The sequence below is a fragment of the Sturnus vulgaris genome, chromosome 5, assembly GCF_052056855.1.
Source record: "Sturnus vulgaris isolate bStuVul1 chromosome 5, bStuVul1.hap1, whole genome shotgun sequence".
Lineage (NCBI taxonomy): Eukaryota > Metazoa > Chordata > Aves > Passeriformes > Sturnidae > Sturnus > Sturnus vulgaris.
Window position 1 is genome coordinate 11,830,803 of NC_142247.1, and position 23,710 is coordinate 11,854,512.

The 23,710-nt window shown below is 41.8% G+C and overlaps 1 protein-coding gene and 2 long non-coding RNA genes across 20 annotated transcripts in view; 1 reads left to right on the forward strand and 2 right to left on the reverse strand.

Moving 5' to 3' along the window:
- Positions 1–688, reverse strand: part of PPARA (peroxisome proliferator activated receptor alpha) — a 32,699-nt gene extending 32,011 nt beyond the window's left edge. Inside the window, exons 1-2 of one of the 2 annotated variants that reach the window (XM_088164850.1) lie at positions 587–688; positions 225–383 (exon numbers count right to left, since the gene is read on the reverse strand). The gene's annotated coding sequence lies outside the window, so the exon portion shown is untranslated. Of the gene's footprint in view, positions 1–224; positions 449–586 lie in introns of those variants that run through there. The other variant, XM_014880510.2, reaches the window with a different exon arrangement.
- The window catches only part of LOC148223557 (uncharacterized), a 25,925-nt gene continuing 2,215 nt past the window's right edge, over positions 1–23,710 (forward strand). The window contains exons 1-2 of the long non-coding RNA XR_015803763.1: positions 1–410; positions 21,983–22,092. This is a non-coding gene — a long non-coding RNA (uncharacterized LOC148223557). The remainder of the gene's footprint in view (positions 411–21,982; positions 22,093–23,710) is intronic.
- The window catches only part of LOC106855620 (uncharacterized), a 143,649-nt gene continuing 123,468 nt past the window's right edge, over positions 3,530–23,710 (reverse strand). For 13 of the 17 annotated variants that reach the window (XR_015803752.1, XR_015803749.1, XR_015803751.1 and 10 more), the window contains 2 exons: positions 7,803–23,681; positions 3,530–7,121 (listed from right to left, as the gene is read on the reverse strand). This is a non-coding gene — a long non-coding RNA (uncharacterized LOC106855620). The remainder of the gene's footprint in view (positions 7,122–7,802; positions 23,682–23,710) is intronic. The other 4 variants (XR_015803760.1, XR_015803753.1, XR_015803757.1 and 1 more) reach the window with 4 other exon arrangements.

Consider the following 23,710-nt stretch of genomic DNA (forward strand, 5'->3'; position numbering starts at 1 on the left):
AGCACAAGTCGCCTGAGCCAAGCCAACAGCGGGAACCTCCAAACACGTACTTTCTGCCTAGTGCCCGAGTTTATTCCAGGTTAAGGGCAATCCAGATGTTCCGTTTAGGAGACTTGACAGTTGCCAAACAGCCTCTCGTGTGACAGGGCATTACTCCCTCCTCTGTTCCCACCTCCAGCGCCCTGAAATCCCTCTCCCCAGGGGCTGCCCGGGTGGTTCTTTACCTGCGCCCGCCGGCGTGGGCCGGCTCTGCCCGTCTCGCAGCCCCTCGGCCCCGTTCCCGAGCCGGAGGCGGGCGCCGCGCCAAGCGAGCAGCGGGAGCCGCTACAGCATCCTCCAGGCCGGCTACCTCCTCCTGCTGTCCGCCGCCGCTCCACCGAAGGCTTCACACCGCGGGACCGGAGAGATAAGTAATAGCGAATAGCAAGGGAGGGGAGGAGAAGAAAGGACAGGTCATTAGCAAAGCCGCCGCCGCGTTAGCGAGACGGGGGCGTCACCCAACCCCGGGCGGTCGCTCCCGCCTCCTGCCGGCGCCCCGGCCGGGACACGGGCACCGCGCGGGCGTGGGGCGCCCCTAAGGCAGTACCGTGCATCGCTGCCGTGGACTGTGCAGGGCCGGGCCGGGCCGAGCCGAGCCGAGCCGCGTCTTCGGCTGCCGGCGGGGAAGGAGCGGGAACGGGGAAGGAACGGGGAGCGAACGGGAGCGGGAGCGGGGCGGGAGCGGCCGGTGACAGGTCCCGGAAGTGAGGTCGGCACACACCTCCCGCCGCGGCCGCGCGCCATTGGCGGGGCGGGGGCGGCCCCGCTCCCCTCACACCCCTCAGTGCCCTCACACTCATTGCCTTCACTCCGTTCACTGCCTTCACGTCTCACACTTCTCGTTGCCTTCACTGCCCTCACACCGCTCACTGCCTTCATCTCTCACACTACTCACTGCCCTCACGCCGCTTACTGCCCTCATCTCTCACACTCCTCACTGCCCTCACACCCCTCACTCTCCTTATTGCCTTTACTTCGTTCACTGGCCTCACACTCCTCACTGCCCTCACCTCTCACACTCCTCATTGCCTTCACTGCCCTCATGTCTCACACCCCTCATTGGCCTCACACCGCTCACTGCCTACACTGCCCTCTCATCTCTCCACTGCCCTCAGAGCCCTCACTCCCTTCACACGCTTCAGACCATTCACTGCCCTCACAACCCCCCGGCCCCGGGTCCCTCCGTGCTCCCGCTTTTTTACTGGGACACGGGGCTGAGGCCCAGGGACGTTGGGTCAGGGGCACATAAAGCCCCGCGGCCGGAGGAGCGGCCCGGCTGCGGCGGGCACGGTGAGGGTCGGTGCGGAGGCGCCGTAGCTGTGCGCATGCATCGTTCGACCTAACACTTCTCAAAGTCATATGAATGCGTGTTTGTCTTCACCTTTGCATTCCATGTGAGGAAGAAAAAAACCCCAACCAATCAAGCAAACAAAGCCAAAATTTAATCAGGAACTCCACTTAATTAGTGAGCTGAGTAGTCAATGGCACAGTACCGGGATGATAAAACAAGACTCACTTCAGATGTTTCCAACGGGAAGTTAAATGAGGCCTAGAAAGGGAAGAGAGCACTGTTTTGGGGGATGGGTCCATACTGTAGTGAGCACCACACTTAATTCCATAAATTTCTCATAAATTTGGGTTTAGAACATGGCCCCAGACACCCAAGCACTCAGTGCAGAAACAACAGTAACAGCAGAGGCTGAAAAGCCCCCAAAGGCATGGCTCAGGACCAGCCAGCAAAAGGCAATATTGACTACGGAAAACAGAAGTTAATTAAAGGCCTTATATTGATTTGAAGCCTTTTCAGTCTGTTTCAAACTGGTTCTGGTCACAGTTCAACTTCTCAACCACTAGAGTTGCTCCAAGGTCTGTTCCAAGCTGGGCCAACACCCAATGCCACAAAAATCAGTTCATTTAGCAGGTTAATTCTCAGTTTTAACAGCTACATATTTCCCCACGGGTGAGGTGACATGGTGCAAGTGCCGCAGTACAATTTTCTAGAGTAAGATGTTGGAATGGATGCAGACTTTTGCCTGGGGAATATGGACATTTAGAGGGATTCACAGCTGTTGCCAATGAGAGGCATGCCAGGCTGACTCAGCTTTTTATCCACACCTCATCTTGTCCTGACTCACGCACAAGTGCTCTCCCAAAGGCAGTAAAGACACAAAATATTTATTGGAATTCAAAATGAGCTGTGGGTTGTTTCCTGTTTATGAGCTGCAGGCTCCTCAGCCCACACCAAACATGTAGCGACCTCCATCTGCAGCAAGGAGGGCTGTGCTACTCCAAGCATGAAGAAGAGCTCTCTTAACCCCTGTTCTGGAAGTGACTCTTCTGAAGAACTTGGAAACATTTTGTCCACGAAAATGACTGGTGTTGCAGAAAGTGGTAAAGGAGGAGAATGTATTCCACACTTAAAATATTTGCACAGGAGACTGTAGTAATTCCTTTTGTACTGAAAGAGCTTTTAAAGTGTAGATTACTGACTGGATTGTGTAAATTTGTTCAAATCTTAATTACATACTAAATATCATAAAAATCCATTGAGCTATTTAAATGCGCAAGCTTTTAAAAATCAGAAGTTAGATTATTTACTAGGTTTTTAGCTGGAATAGCCTTCAACTAGTGTTACATTCTATTAATATGCAATAACCTTCTTACAATTGCCTAACAGCTTGACAGTCGTGGAAGAAGAAGCCAGATTTATGCAGTTGCTGATTTTCCATCTTTCCAGTAGCCAGCTGGCTTTGTTAGAGGCCTGCACAGCCACCCACAGCATTTCTATCACAAAACATTTTCATTTGGAAAAGAGAAATGCCTTTTCATTTATTTAAAGGCCAGATATGGAGTCTCTCATGACAATTCTGTGGGAGCACATGAGCAGCTCCAAGTCAGCACAGGCTCATTCAGAAGTCTGGGAGGACAGACCATACCAGGAAAAATTGGCAGCGCCTTCACCACCTCCTCCAGCTACGGGTAGAACGCAGGAAGTGGGCTGACCCTGCACTCAAATATTTGCTGTGGTTTCTCTTGCTGATTTGATGATAGAGATTTTAATAGACAATGGGCCTTGTTTTTGCCGGGTCATCGTGAAATGCTTCCCCTACAAAGTCGATAGAGCCATAGAGCCTTCCTATTTGAGTATTTATTTGAAGGGGGAACTGCAGAGACACGGTATTGTAGCCAGCACTTTATCAGCTGAAATAGCATACACAGGGTTCTGTTTCTCTGTGAGTGCCTACTGAAGCCTTACAGATCTAACATGTACTAATGGAAAATTAATTAAATCAAATTTTGAATCATTCTTATTAAAAGAATAGAAGAGGCTGGACAATCACAAAGCAACAAGTTTTATGAGCAGAGGTCATTAGCAGAGGTCTAGAAAACTATCAGAGTGTAATTTAAATATTTTTCTGTATAACTTTGTGCATGCTGAGTCCTACCCCTTTGTGTCTGGTCAAAACATGTCAAAGCCAAAAGTCCCATGTGATAATGAACAGGACAGGATTTATTTAATACACACAGTTTGCAAATTATTGTTAAAAGTAGAGTTCTCTCTCATTAAATCAAACCCCTTAAAAAAACCCAAACAACAGCCAAGGAAACTGGTGAAGCAGAGGAGACCAGTGAGATGTATCCACCCTGAGCTGTCTCTCAGCATAGCAGCCTGGGCACAAAAATATCTGTGCTGCTTTGCTTTGCTGTTGGTTTTAGGTCAGGCTGGATTTGAGGCTGGTTGTTTTTAGATGCATCTCTCTCTCCTGGATTAGAACAAAGCTCTAAGGTTAAAGGTGATAAATGAAAACATTTAGATAAGTCGCATGAGACTCATTTTACTATGACAGGTTTTGGATGAAGTAGGATACAACTTACAGGTTTACACAAGCCTACTGTTCCACAAAACTATTTAGACATTCAATTTTAAAAAAAATCTAAGATGAGATTGTATTTCCCAACAAAATAAGCAATGAAGCTGTTACTTACATATAATTTCTGTTAGAAAGGTATATAAGGTATGGCCTTGGTCATTCAGATAATTTCATTTTTGAAAGTTACTTTCCTTGTTACTCTTCACTTACTGAAACAATTCATTACTTGTCAGAGCATCAAGATCAAACATTGCAGGTGTCCATACATCTCTTCCTGTGTCAAAAAGACTTCAGAACAGTTGCATGTAAAATCATGGTGCTTTAAACTTATTAACCCTTCTTAAGCCAAAATGTTTAGAATTCCTCTCGTGACTTTTTATGCTGGTGCTGTATTGTCGCTATGGGTTTTTCACCATATGATTTCCAGCCAGATTGAGAACTGGTGAATTATTTTTTTTTAGTGTTTACTCCCTCTTCACTATTACAGCAAGTGTGTTAAATTTCTTTGTTTTAATAAAAAAAGTTTTTTAAAGAAAACTATTAGCAGTGAGAAAGCACCTTTCTTACAGTAAAGCAGGAAGTCCCAAATCTTTATTCTGAGAGGGAGCCCATGCTGGAGCCTTCTGCAGGACAGGGAGGGAACAGAGGGAAAATTACTGAGTTGAAAACACCTTATGGGAATAAGCAATTACTCTTAAAACACAGCTGTGGCTATTCTTTCCCAGATTTGCCCTACATTCTAATCTGAATAATTTTTTTTTCCAGTGTAAGTCTCCTTTTCTTTACATTTCTTTTTGTGCTGGACACTGCATTACCCGATTCAGCAGGATTTAGCAGGTTTATTTGTGGATTTTGTTTTTGGTCTCTGAGAACTGCTAAAAATCAGTTAAGCTTAATTTAATAAATGTGTACATTTCTAGAAAACAAATCACTGCTTGGTATCTTGAACTGGGGAGAACTTTTGTTATTCTCTTACTGGAGTGGATTGTTCTTTCCTTTCCTTAATGAATGTGGTACTTGCCATAGTGTGACTGAGGGAATAAGTTTCTTCCTTTTTTGGCAGATTTTTCCCTATTATCTTTGGAAATAAATGTACTCTTAATTTAATTGCTTAATGCATGTTAATTTATTAATCTCTGATTTCCAGTCCTTTGAACTAAATACTATTTGATGTTTTCCTTTCAAAGAGTTTCTTTCTAATCCAGGTTTCCCATTTGTTCCTGCTTTTGTTTTGTTGGTTCAGTGAAGCCTTTGTTGCCCCCTTTTCCCTAATCTCAGTTTCCCAGTTGATGTTTTATCTGTGTCACTGAGATTCTCTTCTTGAGTGATATACTTAAAATCGGTCCCTGTTGTCCTCCCCATAACTGTGATTCAAATCTTACTCACGAATGACTATTGCAACATATCTTTTGGCCCTCATTCTCCCCTCTCTCCAGCTAAAGCCAACTTTCACTGTCCCCTCTCAAGTCTCTTTTCTATTTACGTCAACTGTCTACCCCCTTTGACGTCTGCTTCCAATTCCCAACTCTTCTCTCCAGTAACTTCTGGTGCACTCTCTCCTGTCCTTTACCAATCCTGCAGGAAACCTGCTCCTTCCTTTCACAGCCTGTACATGAGCATGATAAGACACAACAAAGAAGCAAGACAGAAAGTTCATTGGATTGTGTTTCCTAATACAATTATTAGCAATTTCTACTTGGTTTTCTTTAAAATGTGTCCTCCTATGCACCGCTGCAGTGTGCAGAGTGTTCCCTGGCATACCTCGACCAGCTTAATGCTTGTCTATCTTTGTCTAGCTTTAGTTGTAGCCTTAATGCAAGCTGAAGAAGTTTCTGGGCCTTCACTTGTGTTTTATGCAGATTTCAAGAAGGAATTGCTGTGAAAATATCAGCTTGCCCCAAATAATTTTGCTTTTCAAGTAGTTCAGTCCAAGTGCAGAAATTAAAACTGAAGTTGCAGCTTCTGTTTGCCTCCATATCCTGTACACCTCATGCACCAGAGGTGTAAGCACACCCCTTTAGCAAGGAGATGCTGTGATTGTACAGGTTGTACTGCTGCCAGAGCATCCGAGGCGATGCAGTGGTTGTACACACATTGTACAACTTCCAGGGCACCCGAGGAGATGCAGTGCCAATCGTGCATGTGTGCTTGTTTTGGTGCAAAGTCCGATGGATCCTGAAGGGGAGCTCAAAGCTAAGGCGATTTGGGTTTGTTTGGTTTTAGCTGAGGCAATTAAAGGGAAAGTACAGGTTGCTGATGTTTCCGGAGTTGGCAGCACGTGGCACACAGTAGGGTATTTGCTGGATGGTAGTGGTGCTGTGTGTCCACACCAGTGCATTTCCCAGAGCTCATCTAATCACAAATTTGCAGTTCTCCAGGATCCTTAATGCAAGCAGTTTCTTTCTCTTGTACTCCTTTTACTTATCTCCCCCAGAAGAAGGGCAAGTATTTCTATCATGCTGTCAATTAAAAATGTTGAGTTTGGCTGCTTTGGGTGTGTAAACGTGAGACTTAGTCAAAGCAATTAGCTGAGTAACCATTCAGCTTAAATTATTTTCCTACCCAGTTTCCAGGCTGTGACTAACACCCGCTGTGATACACACCCAGCCTTTTCCAGTGCTCACAACTGATACACCGAGCCTCAGCCACAGCTGCCTTGGGATGGACAATACACAGTTCATTTTGGGGCTCTCTGCTCTGTCACTGCACATCTACAGGTCAGACTTCAAAACAAAACATGTATAATGGGGCTGACGCTTTGTAGGTACCAGGTTTTCATTTAAACTTTGACTCTGCACGTTCTTGTTCGAGTACTTCTCACTGCTCTTCACACTGACCAGCTTTGCTGGAGTTGCTCGTAACTAAGTCCTAGACAGGTTTTTTTAAAAGCAAGACTGTACTTCTAAAATGGTTTAAATTGTTTGGTAAAATAATTTGTAAACAAGATGTCAAAAAACATAGAAGAGGGAGGTCAGACAAGACTTGAAAACACATTGTTATAAGACAGTTAACAAGCTCATTATTGGCTAGAAATTGAAGCTCATCCCAGGCCAGCAAAAGAAAGGCTACAATTTTCTGATCCTGTGGCCTCAGAAACATCCAAACATCCAGTACCACCTTATTCGTCCTCATGCCATGCTGCACCTCAGTCTTCCCAGTTCCAGCTCTTTGCAGGGCTATGCTGTGAGCCAGATCAGGAAACCTGTTCCACTGAAAAATAATAGAAAATAGCAGCAGAAAATAAAAATAATTTCATGATCTAATTCATGGCGTGTGCCTCAGATCTGGGAGGAGCACTGAATTCCTGACATCTGCATTGCCCTGGAAATCAGCCTGGCATAAAACCCTGGTCCAGCCTGACCAAGGACATGGAAAAGTTAACTGTGGCAGGGAACCTGAGGGATAAGGAAATAGAGGGAAGGACTTTTTTCAGTGGCTACAGGGAACCCTGGGAAAGGAGGTGATTTTCAGCAGGATCATGAGCAGCAAAGCCAGAGGATATCTGTTGGAGTGCAGGCAAGTCTGGCTTGTTTGGACATAAGGAATGTAAGCAGCAGCAGGAGCCTTCGTGGGGAAGGACGTCATTGCAGCAACACAAAAGCATCAACTGCTAACACTGTATTTATCCAAACCGTAAAGGGCAATTTTAAATAAGAAGAGGTTTCAAAGCTGTGTTTAGCTGGAAGATCTGTGTGGGAGAGGGGTGGATACCCTTGGACTTCGTTAATAATTAAGTGGAGGAGTGTGCTAAAGCCTATGGAATGGACAGCATGGTAGTAAAAATACCATGACTCATTGAAGCTGGAGGTTAGCAAACAGTCCCAAGTAAACAAAATTGCACATGACAGATCCTTGTGTAGCAAGACCCATCTTTCTTTAGTGAAACCGAACCTGAAATGCTCCATTTGCTTCTGAAACCCTCATGACCTTGTAGAAACGATTTGATGCTGAACCTGCAAGAAATAGAAACTGTGTTCAGACCTAGATGATAATCCAGCATGTTTTCTAAGCTATACATTTGCAATATTCAGCATATTTTCCGAACAGTTTTTTTGTCCTAATAATCCCTGAGTTAATGTCTTTCCAGTTACAAAAACCAAAAATGTGAAGAAACTGTCTTTACTTGTATCATTCCATTCACTCCAAATGCAGCAAGAGCTAGAAGAAAAATCTGGATATATGGTTTAAAAGAAGCAAGAACAAAACTTCTCTAAGGAGCAGCCTGTGAAGTCTGCTTTTCTGTGTACTAGTGTTATCAGATGTTTAGTTTTTAATTGAATTATTTCACAGGTCTTCCCCATTTAAAAAAATAAAATTGTTACTATCTTTTGCATATGTTAAAATAATTCTCTTCCTTTCTCCCTTTTAACCTCCTGTTTATGTCTTGAGGTACATTTGGCTCTAGAATCTGGCAGACAAAATCCATAAGGTTTGAATGTAGAGCAGCAAATACACCAAAGCTGGTCTCTTGCCAGCTGCCTGCCTCTCAGGGTGCACACACACTGGTTGTCTGGCTTTGCCCTTTCTACAGCTGTAGCTGGAGACCCCAGAAATTCCCAAGCCACTGGGAAATGCTGACACCAGGACAGGCAGATCACTGATGCCATTCTGGGAGCCTCCGAGAACAAGAAGCATCGTACAGGAGTGGTTAATTAGAGCTATATCATAGAGTTTTGCACCCATTTTGAGTTGCTACCTGACAGCAGTTGCTCTGATTACCTAATTTATCTGTGTGCAACTCTGCAAATATTTGTTAGAGAACACAAAATATTTGCTGTTTATCCTGGGGTTCAGCATTACAAATGTTTGTTTAGTATCCAGGCCGGGATTTTCAAATGTTTTTGATATCTCAGTATACCTCCAATTAATTTCTGTTTAATCTGGAAAGAAAAAAGATCTTGTCAATGTACCTGCCCTGTACATCTCATTCGTGTTTACATTCTGGGAGTTTGCCCTCTGGAGTGCAGAAGGTAAAATGCCCCGTCACTGTCCCACATGTCACCAGGTTTGTCATGGCACGCGGACACGCACGGAAAGCCTCAGATGCCCCGCACAGAGCGAGGTCCCCGTGGCACTGCAGACGGGGAAGGCAAGGCACTGCTACGCTGTCACAGGGTAAGTGAGGTTAGACGGACCGAGGGTGTGAGTGTGCTGACATCACCTAATTACTCGGCAGTGCAATTACAGGAGCTGTCTCTCCACTCAGATTTTACAGTTAGATTAGCTCTTACCTATGACTGTGCTTCAGCACGAGCTGTAAGTAAAAACAAATCCTCCCCCCCTTTTTTTTTTTGACCCAGTAAAACTCTAATTACAACGCAAAGTGAAAAAGTATCTTTCATTTTCTTATCAAAGGCAATGCCATAGGCCAGACTGGAAACTGAATCAGGAAAAAATCCTCAAAGCCAGGTGTCACAGGTGTCACACAACTGCACTTCACGGTGTTCCGGCAGCAGAGGAGTCTTTTGGGGTAATATTATTATAGCACTGCTGAAAACGGAAAACCACATTCCCTCCTCCTACCCTTTCTTTCAGGCACAGGCTCCACCTTTTACTTTCTTTGGGCTTTAATATTCTTGGCATTTTTCAACCCCCCCCCAAAAGACTGGCTAGCTGTCTGTAGGTTAGGGACTTGCCTCAGCTGGGAACCACAGAACACAAGAGCAGGCACAATGGTGAGGAGAGGACATGAGGAGAGGGCAGAAGGAAGAGAGACCTTCTCCCTTGCAGCTATAAGGCATTACATCAGTTCACTTGTTTGTTAAACCACACCTTGGAAGAAGGTGGAAAAGGCCATATCCACTTTCTTTAGATATTAAAAAACAGATCAAAGAGTGGTTGAAATCAATAGTGGGTTGTTTGGTTTCCCATTGCACCAGTATTAGTTTTATTTCTCTTTTCTTTCCCCTATCTTCAAACCCCTTGATGGGGTCAATGTCCCTCTTCACAAGCATACACTGTCCTTGCCTGCTCTCTTTGTATCAGTCCTTAAAGCCCTATTTATTTGCAAACTTTGTTTTTCCAATTGGCCAACTCTTCATTGACTACTTTTAACATAATTATACTAAATTCTTGCTCCTGTTTACCTGATTATTCAGTTATTTGGGGCTAAATCTTACCATTTTTCTCAATTTTGTAAATTGCTGTTTGCCTATACATAGCTAAAGATCTTAAGACATTTTAGCAACTTTAATTTGCTCTTAGAGAAAAGACTCAAGTCAGTCATTATCCCACTATCAATCCCATGAATTATATGCAGAAAAATATGATTTATTACACAAATAAAAGTGAACTAGACATTAAAAAAAATCTGAGTGGAATACTGGTATCAAAATATACTTAATCCAGACCCAGTGAATCTCTGATTAAGAATAAAATACAATGCTGATTTTTTTTCTCCCTAAACTCTGTAAATCCTTGGAGAGCTCAAGAGGAACAACCAACCATTTTTGTTGTTTTTTCTGTCTCTAACTCTTACATTGGTTTTTCACTCCAGAAATAAAAATTTTACAGCTGGTATGTGTATTACACATGATGATGCTTTGATTTAGAACCACAACTAAGAGACGTTAAATTAATCTAGTCAGATTTGAATTACCTTTGAGATCTGGCTACAGCGTTTGCTTCTGGAAGGTATACACATTTTATTTGTATCCATGATTCGTGAAAGTCAGGCTGCCTTTGGATAAATGATGATTTCATGTTTTTCTCAGATATCCACTCATGTCCATAAATTTGAAAGATGTATATTGTACTATCGGAGAATGTACTTTGAAGTCAGTTTTAGATTTGGTTGCTAATCTGGTGGCCCTGCTTTTCTCTTCTGTAAACAGAGATAAATAGTTTCCAGCAGGCTTGAATCCAGCAAAGCTCTTCACGAAATAGCCTCTAGGTAGAGTTACTTTGGAGTGAAAGGACAAACCTTACATTAGAATAAAAGGTTGATAATACAAATGTATGAAAATGCTTAATGCTTCCTGCAATATGTGCAGTTTTCTGAATTTGGATAGCTGATCTGGACACTGCTCCAGCCAGAACAGCAGGTTGTACCCAGTGCAGTCTGTACCTGATACAAGGTTTCTGATAAGCTCCTGGATATCAAAAAGATTATTGAACAAATATGTTTGATACAGTATGCTACTATTTTATACTGTTTTTCCATTCCTCATCACAAGTCATGATAGGACTAGTAGAAATTCGGTTATTCAATTCTAAGGCTTTGCTGCTCCAAGAGAATAAAATTGTACTTTAAAAAAAGATTCATGTGCCTCAGGAAAAAAAACCCACCTTTATTCCCTGAATTAATCACTTGGAGCAATGTGCTAAGTATACTGAGCCGTTATTTTTGTGGAACATGAGGATCAAGCCTTTGTTCTTGGCAGCCACATCCTTCATGCCGTGCATACTGGAACCCACCGCTGTTATTTTTCGTTCCTCACGGAGAGCAAAGTGCTCTGCAGCAAAAAAAAAGGCAGCTCCTCGCAGAGGGGCCTGCACTACAGCAGCAGCAAACTCCCCGGGAGAGCCTGAGGACACACGGGTCACAATAAAGGTCACAATGAAAGCCTGATGTGGCATCTCCATTCTGTAAATGCTGCGCTGGACTTGGCACCTTCATCAACTTTTATGGGTGGTGCTCAGATTGAGGCTCAGGACTGGAAAGCTGGTATTAAAAAAAGGAAAATAATGGACTGCTGAGACATGCCAGATACAGAGATACTAAGGAGGAAATGGAGGCCTTCAAATTGTACTTTTTTGACAGTGAAGAACTCTGAGTGGAGCTGAGAGGCAGGATGGCTATTGACATTTCCACCCTCTTGTCTCTATTAGTACCCTGCACCCTGGCTACCCCACACCTTGTGAGCAGGTTTTACCTATTTTTGGGGGATGCTGTGAGAAAATAATGTGTTTGTTTTTGCCTTTCCAGAGTCACTGGTATAAAAGAGAGACACAGCCAGAAAGTTATTTTATAAAACCCTAACAAACAGCAAAATTTCATTCTTGCTTTTCTCTTATATCACCACAAAAAGTTTAAGTAGTTAACACAGCAAGACTGCAGCTGTAGTGATAGTTCTTGGTATTTGGAGGTCAGTTCTCCTGCACACCACACAAACCAGTCACATTATCCCTTTGTCAGGGATAGATGGATGTACATATTCCTTGTATATATTCACCTTGGACTGATGTGCCTCCAAACACCTGGGCCAGAACTTACAGAGAGATGAAGGCAGCAGCAGAAAACACCTTGCTGCATGCTAACTTTTCCAGCATTAAATGGATTTAAAAAGAACTGCTTTTCAGAAAAGAAAGGACTCATAACCACCAGCAGTGGCTTAGCTTTACAAGGTGCAATCACTCAGTGTTAACAAAGTTATTCTTCCTATTTGTCAGCAGGCACAAAAACCTCGCAGGGCTCCAACCAGAACTGTGCAGGCCCTGTAGAGTTTTCAGATTTGGTAAGAATTCAGCTGCGCAGAAAAAAGCTGCAAACACGAGTGCAGATCTTTTGCCCTCAAATTAGTGGAATTTGTATATAACAGGTGATCTTTTAGACTGAGATTTTAACACTCAAGATACATACATGACTTCTCTGTAAAATGAGGATGAATGCCTACTTATTGAATTGATTTTCATATTTGCTTGCTAGGACCAGTCTCTCTCATTTAAATTATTTCTCTTTGCATTTGTCTTATGGCATTACAAGAACACAAATAGGTGATTTCTGATAAACTAATTTTTTAAAATCCTTATAAAACTTTGTTTCTACAAATAGCAAAGAATATTCCCCTGGAAATTATTTAAGACTAAAATTTAAATATTTACTGTTTAAATTTCCCTCTGGTTGAAAAGAAAAGCTGTAATCCCTCTTCTGAGCAGACAAAACACAAGGCACAACAGGATCTGAGCAACGTAGTAATCAAAGCCACTAAACAAACCTAAATCCAGTTTTAGCAAACCATAGAGTAGCAGTTTAAAGTACTCTGGGAGTAGTTTCATATTACCAGCAGCTGGTTTAAAATAGTAACACGACCATTGTGCCATCCTCTAAAATAATGTTTTTATCATAACAAAAATATTTGCCTGGAGTAAATGGACATTGAGTAACTAATCTATACCAGTGATTGCACGGTGTAAAAACAAGGTGGAGAGAATAGAAAACACTTGAGACAAAACCATTTGTACCCTTTTCCATATTGCTGCTTAGAACAGTAGCCACTCACCCTTTGAACAAATATAAAAAGACTTACTTCTACTACCAAAAAACCCGAAGCCCACTCTCCCAAACTGAAATAAACATAATTCTTCCTTAGTCCTAATGTGTATGACTTTTTTACTCTTAGATTATTTTGTTTATCCAGTTGTTGATAAAGTTAAATCTCCCAAAAAATTTGGAATTGATGTGCATTGAGTTTTTCAGTGATGAAATTTTATACCACCTCTCATCCTGTTACAGTTCTAAGTCTATTGCACTGAAGGTCCCCAGCAACTTGGTATGCAGGCACAGATTAAATAACAAATTCAAATTAGTTATTTCAAACACACCTGGAAAATATTTTGAAAACATAGTGACGCCAATGAATAAAAGACTCTGCTCTGGGACATATTTAATGCCTGTTGTTACCATCACAGAAATCTCTGTAAGAGAATTTGCTGCTCTCAAACAGACAGTGAAGGAAGGAACAGGCTTTGAAGATCATCTCAGTGCTGTTTACACAAGACATTCTGCATGTCAGGTGAAATACTTTGTAAAGTGAAGTTAGACACTCTCCAGGTTTTTCTGTGGAGATGTCTCGAGTGAAAAGCTGACAAAACCAAAAGTTTAAAGTGCTGGAATGTCAGTGATGCTTGGGGCTGATCAGCGTTGCATCCACATAGCCCAGAGTTCTTTCTTTCCTACTGAATGGTTTCTGACAGAAGACTGAACCCAAGTGTATAACCGAAGAAAGGAAAAATAGCAGATGATTTTTTTTCTCTTCTACAGAAAGCAAAATACCAGGTCTTGCTTGGATCTGTGGAACAGGGGCATGTCATGGGAACACCTTTGTGAAAGAGAAGGATTAGGGGGAAGTTTCCTTCCTTGTGCTTGGCTGGATTTGGGCCTTTCAGAAGCACTATGAATGAGCTGGAGTTTCTGGACCTGTGTTTTCAGGAGACTGTAACTGCTGCTTGCTAAATACCCTTGCACATGCCTTTGGCCTGCGGATCCATCTCCATTAACTCATTGAATGCATCTCCTTATGGAGATGTGGAGTTGGGAGGCTTAAGTGGGGCTTTCTGATATCACCACCCTGTGACATCAAATTAAATCAACCTTAGTTAATTTAAATAACACCTCATTTTAAGCAATTAAGTTCTTGTTTTTTCTTAGGCTCTTGTTTCTTAGGCTCTTGCTCAGAAAATCATCATGATCCTCCATAAAATACATAAGCATTGATGAAATGGGCCTACATTTGGACCTGGAATGATTGCTCTACTTGTGTTAGTTTGTATGACTATTCACTGCATTCACTGGGAAAGACCCAACCCAATAAAATTTTACATCTGTATTTTTACACAAGGCAACCATATTGACTGTGTAGTTACTAAAGAGCTTGAGAGCAAGTTGGAAAAGTTAATAGAACTATTCCTAGCCATACACACATTGCACGTGTGCCAGGAAACAAGCAAAACCTGATTTCCCAAGCATTTTGTGTGATGGGATCTTCAGCTGGCCATGTCCCCTCCCCCAGTTCCTTTGGCTCCGTGTGCTTTGTTTTCAGCCCTAGACTGAACATCCTCCAGCATCCTTCTTTTCGGGGCAAAGTAGCTGATTTGCCCCCATGCACATGCTGCCTGTCCCGCTGGCACTCACTTTTGCAGAGACCAAATAATTGGTCAGACAAACACTAACTGAGTGAGGAGAATAATCATTACTGGTGAAAATTATAGTAAAATCTGCCCTATACCATTCCAAACCTACGTGCACTGTACCTAACCATTATTTTTCATCACCATTAGTGATAGCTTCTCTATTGGTTTTGGTGCAGCTCCTGGATCAGTGAATGTTTTCTTTGCCTGTTGGGAAATCCCATCTTAACTAGATTTTAAATGTTCTGATTTGTGAAGAGCACATAAACGTGGTGTAAATTCGCAGTTCATCCTTGCTCTGATCTCTGATTTGTCTTCAGGCAGGTTCGTTTCTAACCGAGCAGCACGAGAGGTGATGGATGGCAGAGGAGAGCGATAAACACCTGACCTCTAGTGGCAGCTGTCCGGGCTTGGTGGGAAGGGAGAGAGCTGGAAATGTGAGGGGAAAAGGGATTATGGAGTAAACTGGAACTGAGAAGTGGAGCCTAAACTTCCATTAGCTGCTTTGTCAGTTTTTGTTTAATTATCTTTTCTACTGAAATCTCAGTTCAGAATGCGGGGTATTTGTCTTTACGAAACCTTTCTTCACGTGTATCACTATGTTTAAGAAGTGTGTGTGAAGTCTTCCAAAATATCCTAATAGGTTTTATATCTTCATATAGACAACTTTTGCTAATTTTGTCACTTTGGTTGTTTCCCCCCCCATGCACACACAATTATTCAAGAAGACCATTTGAATCCTCATTAGACTTCATTCCTGCTTCTCACTGACACAGAACATTTCCCCAGTGAAAATACATACTTCACTATCAGCACTCTGGACATCAAAGCTTTCCTTCCTATTGGGCTAAAAATACAACAGCTATTCCATAAACAAAGGTCATCACCTTGCTAATCAAGTGGTTAACCCAAATATTAAAACCCCTCATGGAGAAAAAACAGCCTTGTTTTTAACCCCTGTAGGATTAAATTTCAAAGTGCTGATACACAAAATTTCTCCTAAGCAAAAAATCATTGTCTGTGGTTACACTTACTTTTCATTACAGCTGTGTGAGGCCTTCACCATTACAGCCTGTTAATGTGACAATGGCAAAGCTGCAGGAGGACTGGAGCAATGGCATCATTCTTTTCTAGTTGGAGTTAGAGTAAGTCACACTTATTTCCTGAAGCCAGAGTGAAAATGAAGCTATGTATGACTCAAAGAATTCTGTACATTATAAACAAATCAATACAGCCATATGAAGAGATTATTTCAGAAAAAAAAAAATTAAAAAAAGGCTGTGCTAATACTTTAGCCCATTTAAATGATCACATTAATTGGGGCATGGTGGGGTAAATTTGGGGTTTCCTTATGGCTGACAAGTGCTGACTTGAGAAGGGCATAGAAACAGTGCTATGCTGTTTAATTTTAATGTTTCTCATAAAAAACATTAAATTATCATCATTATGTCAAAAAGTCTTATGTTTGAGCCATTTATCTGTTTTCTATTTTATAAAAAAAATTTGCTATATTTTTCATCTAGTAGCCTCTGAGAATCTGCTCTCTATTGAGACTAGTTCCAAATCTCTCTCCTTACCTTCAAGGTGCTCTGGCACAAACCCAAGACACCCAATGGCTTGTCCTGCACAGATGTCAATGTGCATTAACAAAAAAAGATGTGAATTTAAAGTGAGTATAACTCGAGCATACATAATTTCTCTATGGACACTCATTTAGGAGTCAGCTGGCCATAATTACCTTAATTCATGCTCAAAATGAATTAAACTGAAGTGAACTAATGGTTTATCAACATGGGAGAGACACTGTACAATAAGCTTGGTGTAAATTCACAATTCATCAGCTGCTGTGCTCTGACTTCCCTTGTGGAAATGCAACGTGCCCTCAAGGTGCCTTTGTATGAGGTAACTTAATTTTTTTAGGGGGAAAAAAAGGCTATATATGGAAGTGTGGGCTGATTGATGGCAGGTGCAGATGTGATTGGATTTCAATGGTGCTAGGCTGGAGAAAAGGTCAGCATACATCATCTGTGCAGTTGAAGTTTCTCTGCCATTTTGGGACCACAATGGCACCTTATATGCTATGGGTTCTGTTCTGAGCTGCAGAAAGCCAAACAGCATTTTTGATGTTTCCATAGCAGAGGAACAGCCAATTAGTACCTGGTGTACCATCGACTCATATTTTTATTCACTATTCAGAAAATCACCATGGAAGAGTGCAGAGAAGCCCTAGCCATTTCTGAATGAAAACAGCCAAAAGCAGCTACATACTAAAATTCACACTGTTGCCCAACTTGGTTTAACTTTACTGAGTATCTTGGTATTCATTTCCCCCTAAATGATTTCCCATCTTTCTTTATTCTCTAGATTTAACAGCATTTTCTGTTAGCATAAGCAAAGCAGAAAGAAATATGGAGAAATATCCCTACTTGCAGTACTCCTTTAAATGTACCCAGCATCGTCAGGCAGTCTGTGACATTATTATCCAGTTAGGAAAACATCCCTGGCCCCATTCATTCAGCCGTTCCTGCTCATTTTTCCAGGCACAGAACGTCTGTGCCGTAGCAGGCCTTGTCAGATTTGGAGCCCTTCCAGTACCTGATGAGCATATTAACAGTGCTCCCATTCATGGCCCAGAGCCTGCCAGCTCCATCTAATTTTAGGGAAGTTGCTATTTATAGTCAGATGGCTGAGCTCGCTCTGGTGAAAGCCTCACCACTGCTGGGCGTGGGGGGGAATTTTATATTTTTGTGCTGTTTTAGTTGGCACACGTAAAGTTCGTGGTTGTAATTTACCCAAGTCCAAAATACTCTGCCATCCTCCCCAAGGAGCAGCGATGCTCTGTGTGAGGATTTATACCAGGAACACTGTGGCACTGTTGGCTGCCTGGTTCTCATCCGGCCACGTGCTGCCTGTGTCCAGGCACAGGTGACACAGAAGTCAGACAACAGAACAGAATCACAACCTTTGCTAAATTACTACTTGCAGAAGGGTTTCAAGGTCCAAAGGGTGGGAGAGAAGGGGAGAATGTGGGCCCAAATCTCTCTGTGCTGTAACTCCTGTAGCACAGGTCAACGGAAGGGAATTCCTTTTGCCTTGTTTCCAAAGAGTACATTAATAGCAGTAGTAACAATACCTACCTTTACATCACAGGATTTTGTCAGAATTTATTCACTAACTTTGCAGGTAGTGTTAAATGCCAAGAAAAGTTACAGGGAAGAGATTCCCAATGTAGACTTGGTGGTCAAATTTACTAAAATAGGCTGTTACGACTTAAGCATTGCAGTAACATACCAAGAACTAACACTACACTGTGTATATATGTACAGGTGTGTGTGTACAGAAAACTGAGAGAGCTGAGAGGAAATCAGCATTACAGTTTATTTTCTCTTGCAGAAAAACAGCCACATAAAATGTGAGAACTCCAAAATGATTTCGTTTAGAAATACAGTGTTCAAATCATATAGAGTCTAGTGCTGTAAAGGTGTATAATGCCCCTTGGGAAAACATAAGCTGATCTCTTCCTGTTCAAAAGATGCTTCATTATGTGTTTTAGTAATTGATAATTTGTTCCCAGTTGTATTGGTATGACAGGATGGTGGTTGAAAAACTAAATTCACTTTTTGTAAATGGAAATTTGGGTTCAGCTCATGTTAGATTTTCAAAACGAATCCTGTCCTTAATAGAGGAAGATCTGAGTCATAGAATTCCAGTCAGATTATAGTATTTTGGCTTTAAAACACCCAGAGTTGATGATGTCTACTCTTGTTTGTATCTATACAGGCCTCTGGTATGGGTAATACCTATTTCCTAGATTTGTAGGAGGTGCTTGCAGGGGTTGTTTGCTCTCTTTCTGATGTTGTAACTTGCTGGCATAGAATACACGTTCTGCTCATCCCTCATTTTTCCTGCCATAGACAGGAAGACTTAGAAGCTGGAACAGATACAACTGTGAGAGTAAAAAAAATAATCCTTGCACTCATCAGTCTTAATTGCATTCTGGTTCCTAGCTAATTTGTGTATCACAACAAGAAAGGCACATTGAACCAGCAGAGATTCTGGTTCAGCTGAAATTCATATTCAGCTTGGCTGGGATTCTGCTGAGGCAGAACTGAACTGGAACTGAACCAGAAAAGCAGTTGAAGAAAGAAATAATGGCGTAATTCTGTGGCTAATGTGGTCCACAGGACAAAAAGTATTCTTTTCTCTATTAATATGTAGCTGACTGCTGCATGTGATAAAGCCCATGCCCCATGGTCCAGAGGCCATGGGCTGGCAGAGGACTGTCATTTCTCTCACATTAAGAGCCAGAAGTGTTTTAGCTGCACAGTAATGTCAGTACATGTTCTTCTCTTGCCCTCCTCTCCAGCTGAAAACAGATGTTCCAGGAAAACGGGGGGTTCAGATGTTACTGCAGATACAAACTGTAGTGCTGCCTAATGAGAATCACAGGTAAAGCTGTAACACAGCTCTGAAAGGGCTCTAGATGAACAAATATTTATACTGGTTGAAGCAGGAGTTTAAGTCAATGAGGATGTGCCTTGTGTGTTACTGGCAAGGTAACACTGAGCAATCCTTGCAGCTGCAGGAATATTTGGGTTCTTTTAGGGGTGTAAAATGAGGTGGTGTGAGTCCAGAGGGGTTCAAGCTTCCTGTCTTCAGCAGTCCCAAACCCTGCAGGGTGGGTAGAGCACACACACGTGTCCCACTGAAAGACACAGGAATGATGACATCTCACCTGCATCTCAAAACACTACAGGGACCAGGGGAGGCAGCCCTTGAGCCAGGTGCCCACTCCACAGGTTTTTCCTGCATTCAGGCCAAAGGGGCATCGCCTCACAGACAGATTTCCAAATACTTTGATTCAGCCACTTCTGAGAACCTCCTCCATGCTCAGCTTTTCACAAAAAACCCACCACAATTTTAGAGACTCCTCCTTCCTGCACAGGCTGTCAAATCTCCCTCCTAGCATTAAATCAGCCTTTCTGGGTTGCCTATCTTGTGTGGCTTTATGTTGTCTATTAAGCAAATTAATTAACTGTCCTTTTTGTTAGCATTTTACGTATCTTTGCAGCCTTCCCAGGAAAAACTGACATGCTATTGTGCTTCAATAAATTGTACTTTCTTCCATGTGTTCTTGTGACCCATAGAGGTATTGTGCTGTTTTTCATTGTTATATTCAGGCCCAATGTGGTTTCTCTCCAAAAGTGCCTCCAGTGAAACCTAAAACATCATCACCTGTTGCTCTGCACTATATAAGGGAGAAGAAAAAACTGTACATGGAGACCAACCCCAGAAGCTTCTCCTGCCACCTAATGGGTTGGAGCAAGCACAGAAAACTCAATGTCTTCATCCTTCTTCCTGGGTTTTATCTGGCACTGGTACTCCTACTCATCCCAGCCATTTTAGAGCATTGATGAGTTAAATCACATTGACTTTGTGGAATGATTTTGAATTAATCAGCCAGTATAAAAGTAGTGGCTTTTCATATACCTGTGGTACTTGAAGAGTTGGTGAATTTTCCTTTATGGAGAACATCTGACTGGTAGCAAGGCAGGGACTATAACTTTAAGGAAGGCTTTTGCTTATATGGTGAAATAAGACATTTTCCTCTACAGCTAATATTTGCCTTTTTTAGCTATTCTAAGGTAAAGCAATTGCTTCCATCTTTCCTATCCCCACTCCAACTCTTTATGTTTGAGGTGTATTGCAGTTTATTGTTCCTAAAGCAGGAGCAGCAAGATCATTCTTCAGTCTTGACCGATGCTGTGCCCCTAGAAAATTTAGACTTTTACAGTAATGGCCTTCCACTCTTTCTTATGGGAGTAATTTTGGGGTCTATAAGCACTGACATCCGTATCCAAAGTAAAAGAAAATTTGAAATGCTGGATGGATCGTGTCTCCATGCCAAGGAATCTTGACAGCTTTTAATTTCCTTTTGCAAGTTCTTTGCTGCTGCAGTTTCTCTCTGTCACTATGAGCCAAAGCAGTTGAGTTGTTTTGTCCTTCCTTGCTGCTTAGGACATTTCTGATCAGCAGCAGCCAGCTGGCCAGTGGTTTACCTATCCATCTCATATTTCTGAACATTACAGCTGGGCTTCCTAATTTGCCCAGACACTGTAGCTGAGGTTTTATCTCCTCAAGTCTGTATTACCTGTAATTACTTCTTGGGAAGCTACCTGATGTTAATGTTAATATTTTTAGAAAACATTCAGTTCTTGTTTAAGACTATTTTGGTCTTTTTGATTTTTTGTGTGACTGTCAAAGTTCAGTTTCTTTAGCTGCAGCAGTCAATCAGCTTTTAAAATCTTGTCTATTATTTCCATTGGGGAGACTGACAAAGATAGATACCACCTGTACTTTCCTTTCTTAGACAAGGAGAACATCACTTCTGCAACATTTTCCTCCAACCAGACCTGTTATGTATTTTTACCACGAGCATCTCACTGTGCCTTTTAAGATTTCATCCTGTGTAATTAGTTTTGAATAAACCCTTCCCCTGAAAGGTTAAAATTAAACCAAGCAGCTAAGCTGCTCACATCAAAGCCAATACAAATAAGCCTCCACTGGGGACTGAAGGAAGTAGTTTTGTTAATTCAGATTTTGGGGGGAAAGGAGCATGAAGTTGAAACAGAAGTATTTAGAAGTGCAGAAAGGGAAAGTAACTTCTTTCATAGAGCAGCTTTATATTAAGTCAGTAACACTGGCTGCAAAAGAATTGAAACTTTGTATAAAGGCACTATTGTAAATGGAAAACTTGTTAAATAAGTAGGAAAGGTGGAATGAAGATGTTAAGGCAGAAGCATACTAGGGTTTGTAAGTTACAGCTACTGTTTCAATGCTGTTTTTAATATTTTATACCGCTTCTTTAGGGACTTTCTTAAACAGAATTTTCTTATATTTTAGTTACCTCAGTTTCTACCTTTTGACAGGGAGCTTCATGTGCATCTCCCTGATTCTCAGACAAGTCTGGCAGCTGAAGCTCTACCCCAGATTCCTAATGTCTGGAAGCTGAAGTGTTTGTTTTGTAGTTGGAATGCATCTGTAGATCTAACACTTCCACATCCATCCATCCATCCATCCATCCATCCATCCATCCATCCCTGCTGTGGTTGTAGATGTCTCAGCCTGATCATTCTCCAGCTTTTTATCAGATCCAGTTGATTTCAGCTTGATATGTTATATTAATCTAGTATTTCATTTTTCATCCTTGCCATCTTTAATAGACACACTGATAGTCCTGGCAGAGCTGAAACGTGATCTTCTGAGCAGCTTCCCAAAGCCCTCCCTGCCAGTTCCCTGTACCTCCATCTCCTGTGGATGTTTACACCTGCAGGTCAGTAACAGTGTTTCTGAAATCTCTTTTCCTCTGACTGTTTTCCAGGACTGCCTCTTTCACATGAGGAACTGAAAAGCTTTGACAGCTGCTGAATATTGAATTGCAGGAGATCCTTCTGCTTGGTTTGCAGAATCTCACACTCTCAAGAGTTCAGATACTGCTTGAGACAAACTTTCACTTTGAAGACCAATTCAAGTGGAGTTATTTTAAGCCAACATATACTCTGTTCACTAGAAGATGTCCTGCTGAGCAGGAGGGATTTGTATTTTGAAAAAGTCAAATCACATCGACCAGGCTCAGCTTCAGACTCTCTCCAGCATCAGATTTCTATCTCCTGACTAAGCCAACTTCTTCCACTAGAGGTTTATTTTGCTCCCAGCTCAACTAATTATTTTTCCAACCTGATCATGTTGCATATATGCAATCTCAGTTGAATTTCCATCACCTGTTGAATCATTCCCTGTGTCCTCCCTTCCTTCTGCTTCTAATTTTCTATTCTCAGGATTCCCTTCTCCTTTAGGAGAAAACGGACAAGTATCATCATAAGGGTTTAATTCTTACATGGCTGGCAGCACCTTTAGCCCACTAAAAATTTGTTTTAGACACAGTTCAGCATTTAGGGCATTAATTGCAAACACCAACTCATTAGTGCACATCCAGGCCTCACTCTGCCTCCATGAACTCCTGTACATTAGGCAATACAAACTTAAAATAGATAAACAAATAAATACTTTAGTACACTAACTCTATCATTCAACCAGAAGGAATGTAAGAAGAGATAGGTAGAATTTTCTTCTCAGAATGTCCATTAAATTTTGTATTTTACAGAATTTTACTATGTCTTGGATATTAGGATTTCTTACATGATTTGAACTAATTTCTCACTGTTTTACTCCCCCTCCCTTTTTTTTTTTTTTTTTTTTTTTGAGGTCTCATCTTTGAATAAGAACTTTGCAATAGGAGAGTTAATCTCTGTTTCTGAACTTGTTTTGGTACGGAAAGAAATTATTCTGTATATTGAAGGTGAATTTTAGATTTTTTAAACCTTTTATGCCAGTACCTGCATGAACATATTGATCAGGTCATAGCTACTCAGAACTTGTTAGAATGAATCTGTAATTTAATGCTCACCTTTGGCCTCCCAGCTCAAAGGAGTCATGGGGCGAGTCATCAAACTACAGTGAGGAAAAAAGGAGGTAGAATATTCATATTGTGCCTGGTCTTGCCATATGTCAAATTATCAGTGATACAGCTTATTCAAAATACAGAAGAATTGACTGATATAGATGTTACACTTCAACATGTGCAGTGGCGTTAGTGCTTCCAAGACGTATTGGTTTTGACGTCATGATAAATAGCACATACTGGGAGGATATAAGCATGAGAAATTCAGTAACCAGTTCAAAAATAGAGAGCTGGGGAACACGGGGATCCCAAGGTCAGTGGGAGGCCATGCATCTTCCCTTCTGGCAAAGTGACATCACTCACCCTATTTAAGATGCCACTTTGGAGGAAACCTGGAATCTCAGGAGGACACCCATAGCTGAGAGCTTCTCAGGCAAAGCCCAGGCTCTGAGGAACTGCATCTGGGAAAGAAATGGCAACAGCAATGGGT